At 36.5% G+C, this 21,602-nt stretch overlaps 1 protein-coding gene across 4 annotated transcripts in view; it reads right to left on the minus strand.

The window, feature by feature from the left end:
* The window catches only part of LOC107693960 (HMG box transcription factor BBX-like), a 34,530-nt gene extending 25,095 nt beyond the window's left edge, over positions 1-9,435 (minus strand). For 3 of the 4 annotated variants that reach the window (XM_016493542.1, XM_016493543.1, XM_016493540.1), the window contains exons 1-2: positions 6,174-6,508; positions 936-1,017 (exon numbers count right to left, since the gene is read on the minus strand). The gene's annotated coding sequence lies outside the window, so the exon portion shown is untranslated. Of the gene's footprint in view, positions 1-935; positions 1,018-6,173; positions 6,509-9,354 lie in introns of those variants that run through there. The other variant, XM_016493541.1, reaches the window with a different exon arrangement.
* Between the last annotated feature and the right edge of the window lie 12,167 nt (positions 9,436-21,602).

Raw genomic sequence — 21,602 nt, forward strand, 5'->3', positions numbered from 1 at the left:
TAGTTTCGCTTTCACAACGAAACACAGCATCTTCACGAGATGGCGGCAGCAACAATACTACAGCGAGAATAAAAGTTACGCTCTTTCTTTGCGTGAACATTTGGGCGGCGTTATGCAAATCTTCCCACATGGTGACGTAGACATCTGGGGGCGTGTTAGAACGAGACGTTTTAGGTAGGCGTGGCTGACTCTTAACTTTTATAAAGAATGTTTGGATTTGAGACTTTAGTCTTTGCAACTTTACAGATCTTCTTTATGCACCAAGAGCTTGTAACACTTCAAAGAGAAAGGAAAAATTGAAATCGCATCACATGACCCCTTTAAAGCTACAATTTTGGTTTTACATTACAATTTAATTAAAAATATATATATTCAAAATCTGCATGAATTGCTGAAAGGTCCAAAGCTTGTAACTGTTTTTTGAAATACAAGTCAAAAATATCAGATATCACACTTTTTGAATAGTTATTTTTATAAACCCAAATTGATTAAAATCAGAAAATCTGTTTTAGAAATTCATGACAATGTCATCAAGCCTGGCTCCAATACCAAAAACAATGTGGTATTTATAGTCTATTCTTTACAGATTACAATGGAAAGGTTAAAGGAATAACATGCTATGAATTTTATAATTTGCCATTATATGATGGTCAAAAGTACAATTTGTTATTGATGCAGTCATTCAGGAAAGTAGACCATGTTTGAACAGACTGGCCTTTTTGCATGATAAAAGGTTGAAGAATGAATATGTGTTTTGTCTCGGATTGAGCACAACCCAATAAGCAGGTGATTATGTACAGACACGAGCTTAAAATCTGTGATGTAATGAGCGTTTGATCCGTGATGTTAAGGCATCAGATCCCAATTAGTCTGTGAAGAGATATAACAACTGATGAAGGGGAAAAACACATGGCATGAAGTTAAGGCGTACTTACAGAGCCACAGAATATGGAAATACGGTATTTGAAAGATGAGGATGGATCTGTCAGTCAGGCTGTATCATGCGATGAAGATGACCTACAAAGTAAAACAAAAAAACACTGTGCCCTCAGTACAGGAATAAATCGTCGAAAGCAAAGCCAAATGCACCACATAACGTTGCCCCGAGTCCGACCTCATCAGTCAACAACATTTTAAATGTGTTGTGGATTAGTTGGGCATACGTGCACTGCTCCAGCTTCAAACTAAGGTGGCACGTCCGGGGTTGTTGATGAAGCATAAAGTTATGACATAGCTCACAGCATATATTGAATTCATTCAAAACCACTTCAGTTATGGCAAGCTGTTGTAACATTTATTCATTACCAGGTATAGTATTTACCAATACTTATTTTTTAACGTTACTAGTACAAAAATCAACACAATGACTTGCAGCAACAAAGTAAATGGACATCAAATAGTCCAATAATGACTAGTATCTTTTTTCAATTTAACTCATTAATTTGATACTAGGAACCGTTCATTAGACATTCGTTCTTATTCCAACAATCACTAGTATCTATAATTTAGCCACTTACTAACAGATGCTAGTATTACTAGATGCTAGCCTAGTACTATCTAACAGAGACAAGTAGCTACTAGTAAACAAACAACTTACTAAATCGATACTAGTAAAACTTGATTAAGTACAATATGAATATATACAAGTCAGAAACAAATAGCTGATATAAAAAATATTTGCAATAAACATTAGTGACCAATTAGAATATATTGGAATAATTACTAGTTTATAATTAATAATAAAACACTTCTAATGAATAAACTAGCAACTAGGGATGTTCATTTTAACCAGTTAACCGACCGTAAGAATTTTGACCGATTAATACATTCAGTTAAATGGTTTAAAAAGTCATTTAATTATTTATCTTTTCAGTAATTTATCAAAATATTTAAAAAGTTTGCTGCATGGTTAAAATATGCTACGCGTATAAAAAAAAATTGTTTTTAGGGGGAAAAAAAACATAAATCGCATATAAGTCGCATTTTATTATTTAATTCAGAAATAGCCTAGACCTAATGCCGACACGAAATGTTTACAAACATTATGATAAACACTGTAAACAAATCCTTTCAATTAACAGTAGCCTATTTTGAAAAGAACAAGAATTAAAAATATAAGAAGCTATAGCAATATAAACGACAAGCCAAAACGAATTAATTTAGGATAAAACTAAACTGAAACCAACGTTGGATCTCTCATTCGACACAAAATCAAATGTTTTCGTATTCGCAATGTATTTGAATGGCAAATTATTATTTATTATGTAGCCTATAGGCTTCACTCGCGTTCCAATATCCACGTAAAACAAAATGTTTTGCATAACATCACGGCGGTGCGGTGATAACACTTAACGGCACAGATTTTACTACATATTTTTTACTACATAGTTTTTTTTCCATATGTTTGACTGACTGTATTTTATTATGATAATGAACAGGCTGCATTGTCAAGGTAACAATGCTTACCTGTGTCTGCGCATGCGGCGCCGGCGCAATCACTTGAGTTTTTTCCTTCCATAAATAATGTTTTGATATATTAAACATAAAACGTTGAATACTGATACTTGAAATTATTTAAAACATGAAAAAAATAAAAAATAAATAAATAAATAAAAAAGAAAAAGCCAAAATTTGAAATTAAAACCGCCAGCAGGTGGCAGCAAATCACTGTTAATAAGTGAGTCATTGCGATTGAACCGAATCATTTAAACGTTTGATTCATTCAAGAACGAAACACCATCATGTTGCTCAGAGACACAAAACAGGCTGTGGCTGTATTCGGAATGATTTTTGTTGGCGAAATAGAGAAAAAACAAGCAATATGGAGTCTAAAACGTAAGTCTCTTAATTAACTCATTGTTTATTGAATTCAATGTCACATTTGTAATCATGGTAATTTTTGGAGAAAAACGGCACTCTCCGTGTGAAATTGAATAACTATATGAAGTGGTATAAATATATACATTTTCTGCCATCATGTCTTGAATTTGTGATCATTCTAAATGCATTTTAATAGACTGAATCATGCAGTGAAAGAAAACACATTAAATGCGCACACGCACTAGTCTAGACTTCACGTAATGTATGCGTGCGCTCTGTAGGGATGTTTTGAATGGTTTTTGCAAAATACTCGATAATGTCAAATCGCACATCGTTAAAACAACAATTACGAAATTATCGCAGACGATATATATCGCACACCCCTAGATGTCGCTTATCATATGAGATAAATATGAGCCAAAAACTCATACAGGGGTATTTTTTGCCCCAATATCTTGAATTTTAGAGCATAACTTCGTTTATGGAGTTGTTGCTCTGCATCATATTTGTCAACAGTCAACTGTATGAACTGTAAGATGACGTACAGGTCTGGGTGCGGGGCCAGTGCGTTAACAGCGTTAAAATGTTTTAATCGCGTTATTTTTTTCATAACTAATTCATTAATTTAATGTGTTAAACTGACAGCCCTACATTAAATAAATACGTTTTACCAGGTTAATGTTGAATATTAGTAACTCAAACCTTTTTATCTAAACCTCTCTGCTTAACCATCAGTCACACACATCCACCATGTTTGTAGTTTTTAAACACTAAATAACCGAAATGAACATCCCTACTAGCAACTTAGTTGCATTCCATAAGTCGATGTACTGGTTAGTTGCTAGTCGCCGTTCTTAGTTCTGGTTGATCTAACATGGTAATGAACGTCACTACTGCTAAAATGTAATTTAAAGGGTTAGTTCACCCAAAAATGAAAATTCTGTCATTAATTACACACCCTCATATCGTTTCAAACCCGTAAGACCTTCGATCATCTTCGGAACACAAATTAAGATATTTTTGATGGAATCTGAGAGCTGTCTGACCCTGCATAGACAACGTATGCTGTTCTGTGTCAGCTGCGTCACACGGACACGCTGTTTCCGTTCAGATCAAATCACAACAACGTAGAAAACAGATCCGGCATGACGCAGCTGACACAGAACAGCATACGTTGTTTACGTCCAGTGGATATTCTCCAAAATGGCACCAGGGTGATGCGGAGGAGACGAATTGTTGAATAAAGTCGTTTTTTTTTCTTATGCGGAGGAGACGAATTGTTGAATAAAGTCGTTATTTTTTTTCTTTTGTGCACAAAAAGTATTCTCGTAACTTCGTATAATTGCGGTTGAACCACTGATGTCACATGGATTATTTTACCGATCTCTTTGCTACGTTTCTGGACTTGGGAACATTTCAGTTGCGTTGCTGTCTATGCAGGGTCAGACAGCTCTCAGATTCCATCAAATATATCTTAATTTGTGTTCCGAAGATGAACGAAGGTCTTACGGGTTTGAAACGACATGAGGGTGAGTAATTAATGACAGAATTTTCATTTTTGGGTGAACTATCCCTTTGAAGTCATATGGCAGTGCGGCAATCTATCTGTGCCAAGACCACAAACGCAAGGCTATATGGGTCAACACACACAATCGTCATACAACACACGTTTTTAAATTTTAAATCATCCCTATATGAGGTCAGAGACATCAGAAAATCACTGTCTGCAAGGATTACCTTGCGCCCATCTTGACAATGTTTGCTAGCTGACGAGACAAAAATGTAGTCGGCATGAAATTAAACTTCACCTTCTCTAAATGCATGTTACAGATCTTATTGAAAACTATTCATCTGTACGTGTTTCAGTTTTTCTGACCTTTTGATGTTCAATCAAAACACAATAACTGGATCTTCCCTCAAAACGGCATATTTGTCTCTGGTGAAGCATACCGGACTTCTCCAATCATTTAGTCCACTTAAACCCGTTCCTGCAAGATCATGTTCATCTGCATCCACTTTTGAGCAAAACACCCACATCTTAAAATTCAATAAGCAACCGATGGATTGAACCAACTCCCCATCCATATGTTTTTATTTCCAGCGTATGTCACAATACGGATGAAAAGATCTGTCACTACTGTTCCATTGTGATTTCTTTTTTTAACTTTGACAACATCAGTGAAAGGTTGCTGACACTGAGAGCGTTTAAATCGGTGAAGGTCATGGAGTTGCTGTATTGTTGGTTTCCAGTCGGCGGTCCTACTCCAAACTCCTACTGATAGTCGGTGCATCACATCGCTGCTCGTCTGCATAAAATGGAGCTCTTCTCAACTTTTCTCATCGCCAATGGTCATAAACACTCATGTTGAATGAATGACTTCCTGTTGCTCTTCCACTGCAGATCTTTGTCAGTGTGAACACCGTTTTATTGACATACATTTACATCTAATGAATAGTTACTTGTGAATTAAAACAATACTACATATTAATCAAGACGCAAGATGTAACAACTGTTAACAAGGCTTGCCATACTTCGGCTCGTTCACGTAGGTCTTATTAAAGCACATCCGACACAGTTTCGTCGAGTGTATGTACGGTATATACAGTATTGCAGCGTTTAGTTTTCAGGTACAGCCTGAGAGCGGTGCTCTCTCCGTGTGTGTCTCTGCAGAACTCTCGATCCCCTAATCAAGAACTCCACTAAGCACCATGTCGACGATACCCTCCGATTATTTAAGCCATCGAGCTCATTTCCAAACTCGCTTGACCCTTTATTTGAACTGTGCTCGGTTTGCATCTCGGTGCAAAATGTCGATCTGGGCTCTGACAAGACAGACAGCCGAGAGTCCATCTTGCTTTGGGGAAGATGAAGTATAAATCTCACTCCTGTCAAACTCCGCCAGGGCATTTTCAGAGAGAGATCCCCCTCCACGAGCTTTCATTACTTAAACTAGGGGTTTTCGGGGCAGACTTTTCAGATGAGACGGTTTTGTGCTCGGGTTTCTCGCTCCGTTTAGTCAGACAGAATAAAAGTAGCTGGCTAGCCTGCTAGCCCCTGTGATGCGAGATTGCTCTAGCTCGCCTGAACGTGTCATTAGCAGACACATATGCAATAATCGCACGGTCGGTCGTACATGTTAAATCGTCGCGGATTTCACAGAAACCCTGATGTTCGGTGAGCGCAGGTGTCAAACACGCCTAACGCCAAAGTTGTTTATGCCGAAGCACAACAAACTGGCACGAATTTCGCACTGTCTAAGCGCGAGCTCCCGATCAATCGGAACTCGGGGCTTTTCGCACACAAAATATGTCCAAGTTTTCAGTTATCGCGGCATCTGTGAACGCAAACTTACCCCTGAAATCCGGTCGAAACGCCAGGGCCTTCTCATTCCAGCCTCAAACTTATTGACACATCAGAACAGTTCTGCACTGGCCGTCCGTACAGTAGCCCCACAGACACTTATATTATTTTTACCGGATGCTTGGAAAGGAGCAACACCGCAGCGTGAATTCGACAACTACATCACAATCGCACCGATCACTCCGAAAACGAATAACGGTGGCGGCCGAACGCCACTTTGGTATCGCTACTTTCGTTTTAGGCGAACAATTTTCTCGGTTTGTTTTCTCTCGCAGCCCTCCTCCCCCTCCGTGCGTTCAAGTGTTCTCATTGACTTGCTCTGTTATGAAGCCCGTGTGCTCTGTGTGGATGTTCACAGCGCTGGACTCACTGGCCTACCGTGTCACATCTTCATCATCATCATCATCGTCATGTTGGAAAATTCAGTTTAATATTCTGTTTTATAACAGTGTATTATAACGTTGTAGCTGCGTTCTAGCTGGATCACCTGAAACACGCTTGACTACCTGGTAACTGGTTTGCTGCTGGTTTACAAGCTTTGACCAGCTAACGACCTTCGCAGACCAGAACAAACACAGAAACTCCCAAACGCATCTAGTTTCAATTTGTGGCTGTTCTGGATTGACTCATATCAACTCATCATCACAACTAGCTAGTTGACCAGCAGTGTTGGGCAGTAACTAGTTACTAGTAACTTAGTTACTGTAATAATATTACTTTTTGCAGTAACGAATAGTGTAACTAATTACAAATACGATTTCAGTAATAATATTACAGTTACCATCCATAAAACAGCAGTTGCTTTTGATGCCTCAACCCCGCTGATTTAAAATCCAACAATCAAATAATTCCTAGATTTATTTTCATAATTTTCATGACTCGCACAAGCATGTGATGTCCCCAGTGCAGCAGGCAAGCCTGGAATATGGAAAAGCTTACATTCAGCAGATAGAAATATTGCATTATATTGATTTTGTCAGAAAAAAGATGATCTGAACACTGTTGTGTAAGTTGTGGCTGTACTTTACTCTGGCATTACATCCCACCCACACCCCTCTGATCAGCATGTGGTACATTATATTATTATAATTACAAATCTTTTTGGAAAATCAAACAGTTTCTTACAAACTTGTGTGATTTGATAAAATAAATAATGAAATATAATCGTATATGGGTAACGGAGAAATTTACAATTAGCTTCAAGCTACACATGACAATTAATGAGATTAATACGACACTTCTGCTTGAATGTCACTATCAGTCACTATTGAGTGTTTGTAATAACTTCTGACTGCGATCCAATGTGGATTTTGGTCAAATGATGAGGCAGAAATATGTTGTTAGTAACATTCTAGAAGAATTTTATGTGGAAGATACACAGTTACAACTTCTGTGGGGCGTGAAGAAAAAGTAATGTAACTAGTAATATAACTAATTACTATTGCCAGAAAGTAATAAGTAAAGTAACAATATTACTTTTGAAAGGAGTAACTAGTAATGAGTAATATATTACATTCTTTGAGTAACTAGCCCAACACTGTTGACCAGTCACCAACCTCACATCACCAGCCGATAACTAGTTTGTTGCTGGTTAAAGAGTTTAATTATAATCTTATTTCAGCTATAAACCCGCTACCATGTTCCAAAACACATCTAGCTAGTTTGTGCACAGCAGTTCTGGACTTACTTAACAGTCATCATCATCATAACATGCTGGTTGACCAGACACTCATTTTCAAAAACTAGCTTGACTACCTCACATGACGAGCCGGTAACTGGTTTGTTGCTGGTTAAAGACCTTAATGTCCATCTTACAGTATGTAAGCTAGAAACCAGCAACTATGTTTCAAAACACACCTAGTCAGTTTGTGAAAAGCTATTGGCTATTTTTGACTGACTATCTCATCATTATCATAATTAGTTGGCTGACTGGTAAACAGATTCTAAAAACCACCTCACATTACCAGCTGGTAGCTGGTTTGTTGCCGGTTAAAGATTTTAATGACCCGTCTTATATCAGCTAGAAACTAGCTACCTCCTCCAAAACACATCTAGTTAGTTTGTGCACAGTTTGTTGCTGTTTTGAACTGACTGACTATCTCATCATTATCATAATTAGTTGGCTGACTGGTAAACAGATTCCAAAAACCACCTCACATGACCAGCTGGTAGCTGGTTTGTTGCTGGTTAAAGAGCTTAATGACCATCTTACACCATCTGCAAAAAGTAGCTACCATGCTCCAAAATAAATCTAGTTAGTTTCTGCGCAACATGTGGCTGTTTTGGACTGACTTGACTATATCATCATTATCAGAATTAGCTGGTTTACCAGTAATCAGGTTCCGAAAACCACCTCACATCATGATCAGCTGGTAGCTGGTTTGTTGCTGGTCTACCAGCTTAACTTCCATCCTAGACCAGCTAGAAACGAGCTACCATGTTGCAAAAACCTGCTTGACCACCTTAAGCTGATAAGAGCAACTTATAGCTGGTTTGTTGCTCATATACAATTGACCATCAGCTATTAAACAGGTACTGCTCCAAGACACATCTGGTTAATTTGTGCACAGTGGACAGACTGGACTACACATTATATTATCATTTTTTATAATTAGCTGGTTGACCAGTCACCATGTTCCAAAAGCCAGCTTGACCAACTCATGTGACCAGTCTGTAGCTGTTTTTGCTGGTTCGAGCTTATCAAGCCAACAATGTTGCAAAAAGATGCTTGACCACATTAAGCTTGTAAAACTGACTAGTAGCTGGTTTGTTGCTGGTCTAACTTGGTCCACCAGCTTAATGGCCATCTTAGACCAGCTAGAAATGTTGCAAAAATCTCCCTGACCACCTTAAACTGGTATGAACGATTGATAGCTGGTTTGTCGCTGGTCTAAGATGGTACAGCAGTTTAGACTAGTCACCTTGTTTCAAAACACGCCTTTAATTTTAAACCCGATTTATCAACACGGTTTAAGTCAAGCCATGCTGCCTAAACTTTTGTGCTGCATTTAAGTTGATTTACAGCACCTACTTCTAAAGGATGACACCACCATGCTGGGAATGCTTTTCTGATCACAGACTCACTATGAGCTTCCTGGATTTTGTATATTAGTGTCAGATCGGCGTCGCGCTGGTAAAATAAAGTCTAACAGTTCTTGTGCGTCGTCACTTACCTGCAACAGGCCCCCAAAGTGACTTAACGGGTCCGTTGTCCACCTCTCAGACCTCTTCGATGGTGTCTTTTTCTGTTCACTTTTTTTTTTGCAATACAGTCTACTGTACATGCAGTGAGTGAAAATATAGTTTTCATGTAAGGACAGTTGTGATTGGCCGCACGCTTGATTGACTGCCCGAAACAACCACTCAGAGTGCGTGAAACATTTCGGTACGGTTCCGAGATAGAGAGATTAAAACCACATATTCATAATGTCCTGGACATTCATATAACACGCAAAACACACAATAGTTACAGAAGAAGTGTGCACTATCATTCATTAGATCAGCAGGTGCTGTGAATTTATCAATATAGAGACGCCATCGAGAAAAGAGAGCGAGTGTGACATACGCTTCGGAACAATCCCAACACGCACTAAACAGTCACCGGGTGCAAACGCACATTAGTGCACAACGTTGATGTGTTTGCCCTTCACTCACTCTTTGTATACGACTGTTGAAAGCTCAGTATGTTTAGAATACGATATAAAGCCATATGTGTGTTCATTCGTGTCACAGCCTCCTCGTACTCTCACATAGGCACATAGTGCACTGTTTTCCTGTCTCGTTTGCCCTCTTTATGAGCTTTTCATGCGATGGTTCTACGTGCTAACATGAGAGTGGACATCGCATTATCACGTCTACATATCACTTTGGTCACACATGAGCTGTAATAAAACAAGCTATTTGTGTTCATGATTATTTATGACGTTGATACTGATGAATGAAGATGAGGAAGAGGAAGAGGGGGTCAACAGAGGCGGAATCATACCTGAGCGACACGATGCTTTTTACAAATAAAGTTAATACTTTTCTGTCAATCTTTCGTGTAATTCGAAATTTAACCCTGTCCCTGCTGAAAAAACAGCGTGTACTAGCCTAAACTGGTTCTTCGTTTTTTCACCCAGGCTGATCAAGCTAGTCTGCTTTTTTGTTTTTTTGAGCACTTTTCTACTAGTCTGTAAATCAGCTTTAGTAGCTGAGCACCAGCTTGGCCAATCTAGAGACCATATTAAACCAACTAAGACCAGCAAAATCACTTTAGCAACTTTTTTAGGTTATAAATGTGTGTGAAATCGTATAATAGGCTAGTTAATTATTAATAATTATTAATTTGTCAAATTTATTAGATTATTTATATATTTTCTCTTTTATTTTACAAGATTATTGCCATTTCTTTCTGATGGACTATGACTGCAAGTTATAATGTAATGTTTAAGTGTAGGAGGGTGAGTGACAAATGTGACGATTAACTGACTTAAATTCTGTCAGGACCACTATCATCAAAGATGATTGACAATTAGCATACAGTTTGGATTTGCGGTATGGTTCCGTTCTGGGCAAGAACTCCCTGCGCATCCATGCAGCCAAGCATGGATGAGAGCAGGGAGAGCAGCAATAACCCCCCAGGGTAAACAGAACAGAACCAACATAAATGTATTGCAGATATTGTTAAAGTTCAATAATTTTATGTACACATTTTAGAATTAGTCTGATTCAAAGGAGAATCAGAAGGCTGAATCCCGACTGACAGAGGAGGAGTTGGGGATGGAGGAGGGTAATTAGCTATTGAGCAATGCAAAAACTGCTGATAATACTGAGGGACCTTATATATGAATGCTTAGATAGGTGTCATATTCCCATAGGTAGATGGGGATCAGCTGAAAGTGAGCTGATGCGAACTTGACTAACGTGACCTGCCAAAACTAATGCTACGCTTGATTTAAATGTACCTGAATCACTCTTATACTTTGTCACTTATGTGTTTATCATATTTTTCTGAGTTATGCAACACAACCACACGAATGCAAAATGTGACATTCTGAATGGAACCAAATGATTAGGCTATTAATTACTGCTTTGTACTGACTGAACAAAACTACCACACAAACCAAAAGAATCAGCCTTAGTGAGTAAATCTAATGGGCCAATCATTAACCTCCTGGTCAGATAAGTTTGATGAGACATTCTGTTCCCACAAAAGTAAAATCAAATCAGCTGTATTTTGATGTTTCATCTTAGTCACATAAAAACCGTATGTGTTGATAGTCGTTTTGTAAAACTGAGCCGTTGAGAGACTGAGAGAGAAAGTAAGTTGAGGAAAATCACATTAATGACTGATCAGATTATTGCTTTCAGTGGAAGTGGCTCAGAAATAAATCAAGGTGTTTGCTTTAGTGGTCTTTATTAACCCTTCAGCAGCCTGTCTTTCATTGTCCTGAGTGATAATAGATCAGAATTCCATAGTCTCCTTTCCATGTGTAAACATCTCCTTTATATACACTCAATAACTTTTGATTTATATCCTGTTGTTTAGGGCTTAAAATGATTTAAATGCTGCATTAGATGAGTAATTGAAAACGTAGTATTATTATCATTACTGAATCACCACTGCATCAGTATTGCAGTATCTGTATTTCTTGACCTAAAATGTCCATTGTACAAGGTTTCCACAGTCATGGAAAAACGGGACATTTTAATGAATTTAAAATTGTTTAATGTAATAAATATGCATTTTATTCTCTTCTGTAAAACCTTTAATGGGCTTAATATTACTTGTGCAAAGTAAAAACTGTTTGCAAAGCAAACTGAATCATTCTTATGAGTAGGTTCTTTTGCATGAACCAGTCAAAGCAGTTCACAGAAAGGTCCGAATGATTCATTAACAAATCAATCTAATTCCATATGTGTTAAAAAAATCCTAATGGTCACAGAAAGGTAATTGAAAACTCAGAAATTCACTTGTGAAAAAAGAGTGCATGTAACAAGATGGGCTTTCTAACATGTATGTTACATTAATGTTTCATTTATGGAGGCCATAAATAATTTATTTTAAAGCTCAAGTAGGCTTTGATTGTATAGCTCAGCAGACAAACCTTCTGCACTTTCTCTACAATGCAAAATAATATTATGTCAATAATATAATCTACAAAGATTGTAACAGCAATAAACATCAGAAAAAATATAAAACACTTCAAATGTTAATATCACATACAAGTTACCTTGATCTTTTGGGGTGGTTCCACCAAATATCTACAACTGAAGTTCATGGCAGAGTTCCACACAATCTGTTCACTGTTTCAAACTATAATTACATGTATAGGAATTAATTTTATAAAACCACACATATGTGCTGTTTCTGTATAAAGACAAATCTTTCTGCTTGAAACAGCAGAGAGCAGCAGAATTGACTGTAATCAAACCATCTTCAAAGCACACGCTCACTGAAGCTGGCAGGTGTGATGCCCCTACATTCAGTTTCTCACATCTCACTTTTGACTCTATAACTGAGGATTTATATTACACACTACAGCAATACTGTAATCGCATATATTAAGGATTATTTTGGGGGGATCAAATGTAACTGTTTTAAAACTTGCATTTGAAAAACCCACTAATCTGTGCTGTAGAGTCAGATCAAAATATGAGCTGTTTTCCTTAAATCAAATTCTTGATGCATACTACACTGATTGTCTGGTGTGCAAATGTAGCGCCCATTTTGCAAAGTATAACATTCCATTCCTCAGGACAAATTACAACATACCCTGACTATGAACAATGAGAGTAAATCAATAAATCAATCAATAGATCCTGTCTATTAATTAAAAGATAACAGTTATGATGATTATTATTATTATTAACAATAATTTGTATTAAAATATTATTTATACACTCTTAAAAAAAAGGGTTCCTTGAGGTTCTATATAGAACCCTGGGGTTCTGTACTTGGCCAATAGAACCTTTTACCAAAAAAATGGTTCTATGTAGAACCCTTGGAGAGCAAAGAACCTTTTTTATTAAAATGGTTCTATAATTCATGTTTTATGACTGAAGTGTAAACTAAAGATTACACAATAATTATAAGCATATACAACACATTCACAAAGCTTTTTGTGTCAAGATACAGGAGAATGACTGCTGTAGTCTAAAACAAGAGAGTCAACAAATATTATCTTGATTTGATCTTTTTTTAATGCAAGTTTGTACATTAGCATGAAACTTATATTTCCTAATACATTATAGTTTGCCTTTTTGACGAATCATTTTGTGAAATAAATAAACTAACCAGGTGTTTTCTTTATTTTGTACCATACCATTATTGTGATGGTTTAATGAATCTAACCCCAAGGGTGTATTAAAAACAAATAATCGTAAAAATGCCCTCTGGTGGCGTATATGTGTTGCATCATCCTTGAATTCCTAAATAGAACCATTTCTTTTAAGAGTGTATTATAAAATATGCATTCAATAATTGACTCTCTGTCTCTTTCTCTCTATATATATTCAATTATTATTATTATTAATAATAATAATAATAATTATCATTATATGAATCCTGCCATGTCTATCTATTACATAATAAATTATTATTAACAAACATGTTTATCAAAAATATTTAAAATATAATGATAGCAATAATAATAATTATTATTATCTAAAATAATTATTATCTCTTGTTTATCTACATCCTATCATGTCTATCTATTAATGGAATCTGTAAAGTTTCAATCTTAGTTTAAGTGAATATATAATATGAATTATATATGAATATATATAAAGTGGGGTTGGGAGGGTGGCTGATATATAACCACGATATGAGACATTTTATACACACACACATACATAGTTATTTTTTATATAAAAATTAAGAAGCAAATTACGAACCATAACACAAATACAATAGATACAAATTAAATATTAAATAAACTCGTTTTTTCTAATACAGTAGATTTAACATGTATACATTTATTTAACATCTTTTGTTGTTTGATTAACATTAATGAGACGACAGGCTGCTGTCCCTTTAAGACCGAATGAATGTAATATACTGACACATATCCGGTTTTCACCCACCTGTTTACGTTCACTTAAGCCATAACCGACTGTATTTACGTGAGATACTCCACACGATGGACGTTTTGACAGCTGTGTGTGTATTTAACTTTTAAAGGGTTAGTTCAAAATTCTATCATTAATTACTCACCCTCGTGTTGTTCCAAACCCGTAAGACCTTCGTTCATCTTCAGAACACAATTTAAGATATTTTTGATTAAATCTCTCTGCTCTCTGACCCTCCCATAGACAGCAAGGTAACTACTACGTTCAAGGTCCAGAAAAGTACCAAGATGATCGACAAAGTAGTCCGTGTGACATCAGTGGTTCAACTGTAAAGTTACGAAGCTACGAGAATACTTTTTTGCGCAAAGAAAACAAAAATAACGACTTTATTCCACACAGTACCATGACGCAAGCGAAATAAAGTAATTATTTTTGTTTTATTTGCGCAAAAAAGTATTCTCGTAGCTTCGTAACTTTACAGTTGAACCACTGATGTCACACGGACTACTTTGTCGATCATCTTGGTACTTTTCTGGACCTTAAACGTGGTAGTTACCTTGCTGTCTATGGGAGGGTCAGAGAGCCCTCAGATTTCATAAAAAATATCTTAAATTGTGTTCCGAAGATGACCGAAGGTCTTACGGGTTTCGAACAACACGAGGGTGAGTAATTAATGATCGAATTTTCATTTGTGGGTTAACTAACCCGTTAAGGCGCAAGGAGAACTGATCGCAGAACTGGGATCGCGCGGCCGATAGAGCGCTTCTCTTGTGTCATTCAGCGTGATTCCGCGTAGGCCTATCTATCCCGCCTTCTCTACTAACTGCAAGTTAATCGACAACGAATTGTGATTGGACGGTAATTTCGTTCTACGACGAGCTTGGCTACCTCGCGTGACAGAACACTTCTACTAGCTACTTGCTCCGATCACCCAGTCGTAAAGAAATGTTAAAATACGGGACAAAATATATATTTTTTCAAAATAAGTCGGGACACTAAAAATAGAACTGAAATACGGGACTGTCCCGGAAAAACGGCACGTCTGGTCAGCCTAATTCTGGAGCATCTGTAGATCAATGGCAAAGAGGCATAAGAGATGTCCTGCTCTTTGGCCTCTTAAGATAAGGAGAAGAGAATCCGTCCATCTCACAGTTAGGCATGTCTGACGGCCTCAGTATATTGGCTAGCTGATGTCTAGTCTCATTACCGAGTCTGATGTATTGAACGTTGATATTTGCCACTCGTGTCTTGTCCGTGGTACATTAGCACTCTCTAGTGAGGGTTAAAATAAGAGCTTCTTGTACCGCGACACCTGCTGCCCTCTGCTGGTCACCTGCTACAGTACAACACCCTTGCAGGTAGGCTATTTGAAATCATCGAGTGTGTTTTAAATATGAATGTAGTTGTCAGAATCCAAATGTATGTATCATAAGGCAAAAATAATGATGATAATAAATCATGATAATAAATAAAAAACAAACAAATGTAATACTAAACATGATCTGGATTTAAAACAGAAGATCACATAAGAAAATAGAGATCGAAAAAGATACATGAAATGAAGGAGTGTAAGAACATTTGGCTGATTTAAGAAGCATCAGTGTGACAGGATTTGAACAGAGGTAAAGTCAGCCCATGCTTGATTGTGATTGGCTGGCTGGGGATTTCTAGGTTAGTGCTGTAGGGTAGAGCTGTCTCACTGTTGAGAGAGAGAGAGAGAGAGAGAGAGAGAGAGACTACAAACCAGCAGAATACCTGAGCTGTGTAAAAGGCTATAGAGAGAGGACGACACCGACAGAGATGGCAGCCGCGAGAACAGAGACTGTGTTCACTGTGCTCACAGAAAGAGCTGGAAACAGAGGAACATTTCTTACTGCACTGTGATTACTATCACAACATTAGAGCTGCATATTTCGCCAAATTCCAACAAATTAAACCGCATTTTATGGCATTACCAAATACAGAAAAATTAAGTAACATTTTAGGGGAAGATTCCAAAATGATCACAACAGCAGCAAGAGAAAAACTGAAGCAAGCAACAAAACTGAAGCAAGAGCATTTCTTACATGTACTGTTGTACAATTTTTTTTTTTTTTTTAAATTATTATTATTTTCTCTTTCTTTTTAACAATGTCTTTAATATTTTTCTTGTTTCTTGTTTGTGGAAAAAAAAAGAAAAAAAAAAAAAAGAAAGTACACGTACTTATTTACTTAATTATTTTACATATCTATTGTTGTTTTGTTTATGTATTATATAATTGTTTATTCCTTATTCATGTAATGGACAATGCTTTGGCAATACTGTGCAAGTCATGCCAATAAAGCTCATTTGAATTTGAATTTGAGAGATAGAGAGAGAGAGAGAGAGAGAGAGAGAGAGAGGCAGAATACAGTCAGTATCAATCCAGTGGAGCTTGAGATGTGCAGTTTGCTTCATTAAAGTTACAGAACTCTTTTCATGGCTCTTGTCCACCTTATTTGGACCGCAGAGCTGAGCTATTTCTTTTGAATGTGTGAGACTTCCGATTCATTAGCCACTAGGTAAATAAACAAGAATAACAAAGTGCAGTAAACTGTAAAACTATTTGCCCTACAAACGAGTTTATGTTTATTATAATGATATGATTATATGATGATAGCAATAACCAGGTTGCAATATCAAATAGCATAACAGACTGTTTCTGTACAGGTGAAATGAGTGGAAGTGAATGACACTGAAAGACTCAAAATTAAGGTGGATAAGATTGCTAGAATGCAAGGTGAAGGTGTTTCAGATGATTTTGGAGGAATCATTTTCTGTACTAAGGGCTCTGAGGGGCCTTCCTGCTAGGCGGCCCTCTCATTTAGGTTAATCTGTTTCTGGATGGGTCAAGCTGGAAAGACACACTTGGGGTTGCGCTGATTATTAACATAAAAAGAGGGATTACACGATAATTGTCCGCGCTGTGAAGGCCGCCTAATTTAGCATCTGGGCTGTGAGATTTGGTCCTCCAGTGTGCGATTGGATTCATGCAATGCCGTAGTTCTAGTTAATGACTGTAGTGGGTCTTGTGCAGATAAACACCATCGCTTACAGCAGGGGGCAGCTGGCATTTATGGCAGGGGAGACGAGAGGTGAGAGCTAGTGGGCAGAGAGATTTGAAATGGAGATTCTCTGTGTGTGCTGCTCTCTCTGCTCTCTTGCTGCTCCCCTGGCGGTCCCGTTTATCTCACACTAACGAGCTTCAGAGCCACTGAAGTAGACACAGTCCCTCTTCACTTACTGGTAGGCCTCCGTCCCTCCGACTAGTGTGAAGATCTGTCAGTTATGCAGCATGAACATGGTCGGGTAATAGCATGATGTTGCTTTTCAGTGGTTACCTACACAAAGTTCACAGAATGTTTGAAACAAAAAACTATATTTTTTGCATTTTGTGTAAACTCTTCCTAAATGAATGAATTAAAGAAGATATTTGCTAAAAAAAATGTATATAACGGTTAGTTCTGATACTTATATATATTGAATATGAATTGTTGATCAGCATTACTTTCTTAGTAAGTGACTATGGCTTCATCTGAAATTGCATGCTTACTACAGTATATAGTAGGCGAACAGTATTTTCAAATTAAGTGTGTTTGAATTCATAGTCATATAACAGGAGGCAAAAAGTACCCAGATGACCTACTATTTCCAGTGAGATTCTGAAGTGTGCCTAAGATGGATTTTTTTTTTACAAAGAGGTTCCATAATTTTCATCACAATGCCAAGAAAACTAGAAAATCCAAACCAGATTCACGTTTTTGGTCAAATGCCCAGAGCTACTGCAGTTACACAAAACCATGATGCTCATAAACACACTATTTTTCTCTCCAAAGGGTCAAATCGCATGCGAAAATCACAAATTTTTTTTGGTCAAACATTTGGGACTGAACAGGCCTTGACTCAACAAATCATTCATTCAAACAATTCGTTAAAAACACTGATTCGTTCAGGAACAAAACAGTCATTACAAAAGTTCTGTTGAATGTTTCATCTCATTTGTTTGCCTACTGTTTTTTGAATACTATGAATTTTGGACATACTCTTTTGGTGTACTGTTTTTTCACATACTATAGGGAAGTATTCAATTTCAGACGCAGTGACTGACTCATTCAACCAATTCGTTCAAATCACTGATTCATACAGGAATGAAACACCACACAGAGTGTTGCTCAAAGATGCTTTGTTCCTGGAGCAAAACAGATTTAGTAACTGGTAATATTGTGCCTAAAATATGTGTAATCTATTTCATATTTATTGATGTAATCAATCAGGCCAGTGTTGTCATGGAATACCACAGCCACTTTTACAGGACTAGACTCTCGAACATTTGTTTAATAATGGCACTTATGTGTTTACATTCGCTGTTACTAGTTATATGAACAAGATATTGTAATTAATTAAATGCGGTCCTGGAGTACAGGGTCAAAATATTTAATGTTTTAGGGCAGGCTGGTATGCTGATTTGCAAGGGTTTATTATGGAACTTCAGGCAGTAGCTTAGTTGAGGTTGCAAGACAAATATAAATACATATATAGACATTTTATTTGTTGTCACAAAACTGATAATAAAATGTGTAGAATTACAATATATAAAAATGCACTTTTCTAAAGCATTACATCTATGTTTAATTGGTTAAAGAATAAATAATCATAAATAATTATTTAAAAAAAAAATTAAATTGAACAAAATAATTATAAAGTAAAAAAATGACATTTTTAATGCCAAAAATACAATCACAAAATATAAAATCATAAATATAACAAATACAAATAAGTATAGAACTGGTAGAATATTACATAACATATCAAGGGATATGTAATTTAAATAAATGCATGTAAATAATTTAGTTCACTGGGATTCAACTGACAAAAACGTTTGCTCAACATTATCTTCTAGACAGACAGTTACTTACAGTAGATATTAAAAAAGGGCTTTGCAGTAATGTTGTATGTCCAGCAGGTGGTGGTAGTATACATTATATTTTACTCTATACTTAAGATGTCCACGGAGATGACATAGATTTATATGTAAAAGCTGAAATGCTAACTGTAGAGTTTAAAAACATTTAAACGACATAAAAAGATCAAACACATCTTCATATATTTTTCACTTTCCATCTGTGATGAACCAACCCAGAATGTATCTGTACAAAATAACTCTTAGCTTGAATCTTTAATCATTCCAGTTCTAGAACTCACACTCTGTTGCATATGAGGTATATCAGGAACAGATCCTGATGCATCAAGGACAGAAGATCAGGCCTGTGACATTTAGATCAGACGGAATGACACGACCAGATCTCTCAACTCTCTCTCTCTGCTCTCCTGTAGAGACGGATCATCTGGCAGACAGTGTGCGGCAGGGAGAGCCTCAGGCCCGATGGAAATGGGGAGATAATGTGTTTAGCATCAGATCTCCTGCAGAGGAAGCACTGCATCAGAGCGATTTGATTAGGCCTTTCCCAAACAATCCCATTGATCAGAGTCATTATCTTTACTTAGATTTATGTTAACCAACAGGAAGCCATTACGTTGGGTCAACACAATACGTCGAAGAGGACTCAGCACAGTATCATGTCCCATTTCTAATGATGATGAATTGTAAGAGAGTAAATGAAAGACACTGAGAGGGATGACAATTGTGTTGACCTAATGTGTGTTCATTGATCAAAAAGTCCTACTGTCTTTAAAGGACTTGCACTATAATAATTTGATCTTGCGTTTATGTAATACTAGCGTTTACGTGCACATTCATATGTGCATCCTGTGAGTAAGAAGCGCAGGCATGCGTAAAACTGCCTTTTTAGGACATTTACACTACCGGTGAATAATTAAATTATTATATTATAATATAATAATAATATAATTATAATAATAATTGAATAATTTTATTTGATCAAAATACAGTAAAACAATAATATTGTGAAATTTTATTACAATTTAAAACAACTGTTTTCTATTTTAATATATTTATTGTAATTTAATGAATTTTCAGCATCCATCACTCCAGTCTTTAATGTCACATGATCCTTCAGAAATCATTCTAATATGCTGATTTAGTGTTTAAGAAACGTTATTTTAAAAAAAAATTATTATTATCATTGTTGAAAACAGTGTTTGCTGCTTATTTTTTATTTATTTTGTATGGAAACCATACAAGACTTTTTAAAGGTTTCGGGTAAGTAATATTTAAGAAATTCATACTTTTATTTAACAAAGACACATTAAATCGATTAAAAGTAACAATAAAGACATTCATAATATTTTGTAAGATTACTATTTCAAATAAATGCTGTTCTGTTGAAAAATATTTCCACAAAAATATTAGGCAGCAGCTGTTTTCAACATTGATAATAAGATACTATTATTAATAACTGAGCACCAATAATAACAATTTCTAAAGGATCATGTTACACTGAAGACGGAGTAATGGTTGCCATGAAAGGAATAAAGTGCATTTTAAAATATATTAAAACAGACAAAAAGTTTGTTTTAAATTATTAAAATATTTCACAGTATTACTGTTTTTACTGTATTTCTGATCAAATAAATGCAGCCATTGTGAGTATAAGAGACTTCTTTAAAAAACATCACAAAATTGTAATTATTCCAAACATTTGACTGCTATGTGATATATATCTCATTAAAATGCTCCTTGAGCAATCCAGACTTCCTGATCTCGAACTGATTTGATTTTGATGTCACGTTTGTGAGAAAGTGCCTCTAAGGTGCCTGTTTGAGTGATTCGTTTAATGTGACATCTCTTAGTGTAACATTACATCTCATTTTCACATTCTGATGAAGCCATTGACTATGAATCACGCTAGCGTTGCTCTCAAGACGTGAGAGACGTTTTCAGAGTCTATGCCAGGAAGTGGCTTTGCTGAAAATAAAAATACGCAGGTTTTGTGAGAAACGTCCCCTTGTGTGACACGTCGAGTTGTTTGAGGTAACGTAAAAAGACATAAACACAAGACAGGGCACATCCTACTACTGAATAAATGCTTTTGGCATTTTGGCCCCCGCAGGCAGATTGATCTCTTTCTTTTCCTCTCACATCAGAGATATGGACATGCTAGTCAGCATAATTTGATTTGGGCTGGGAGCCATTTCCTGTGGAAGTGGACACTGAAAGAGCGAGAGTCTGCACCCAAGTAGTCTTAGTAGACCGAATTGAGCCTGACATTGTCATAGAGCCTATTCTAACACTTGTAAAATGCTTCTCAGGTGTTTCGCCACCCATGCGGAAATATACAGCGCGTTATATCAGCTGAAACATGATGTGTAATAAGCAGTACAGAATATATACAGTATATATATATAAGCAGTACAAATATACGTTTGGGG

The sequence above is a fragment of the Sinocyclocheilus anshuiensis genome, unplaced genomic scaffold, assembly GCF_001515605.1.
Source record: "Sinocyclocheilus anshuiensis isolate Anshui unplaced genomic scaffold, SAMN03320099.WGS_v1.1 scaffold694, whole genome shotgun sequence".
NCBI classification, from domain to species: domain Eukaryota; kingdom Metazoa; phylum Chordata; class Actinopteri; order Cypriniformes; family Cyprinidae; genus Sinocyclocheilus; species Sinocyclocheilus anshuiensis.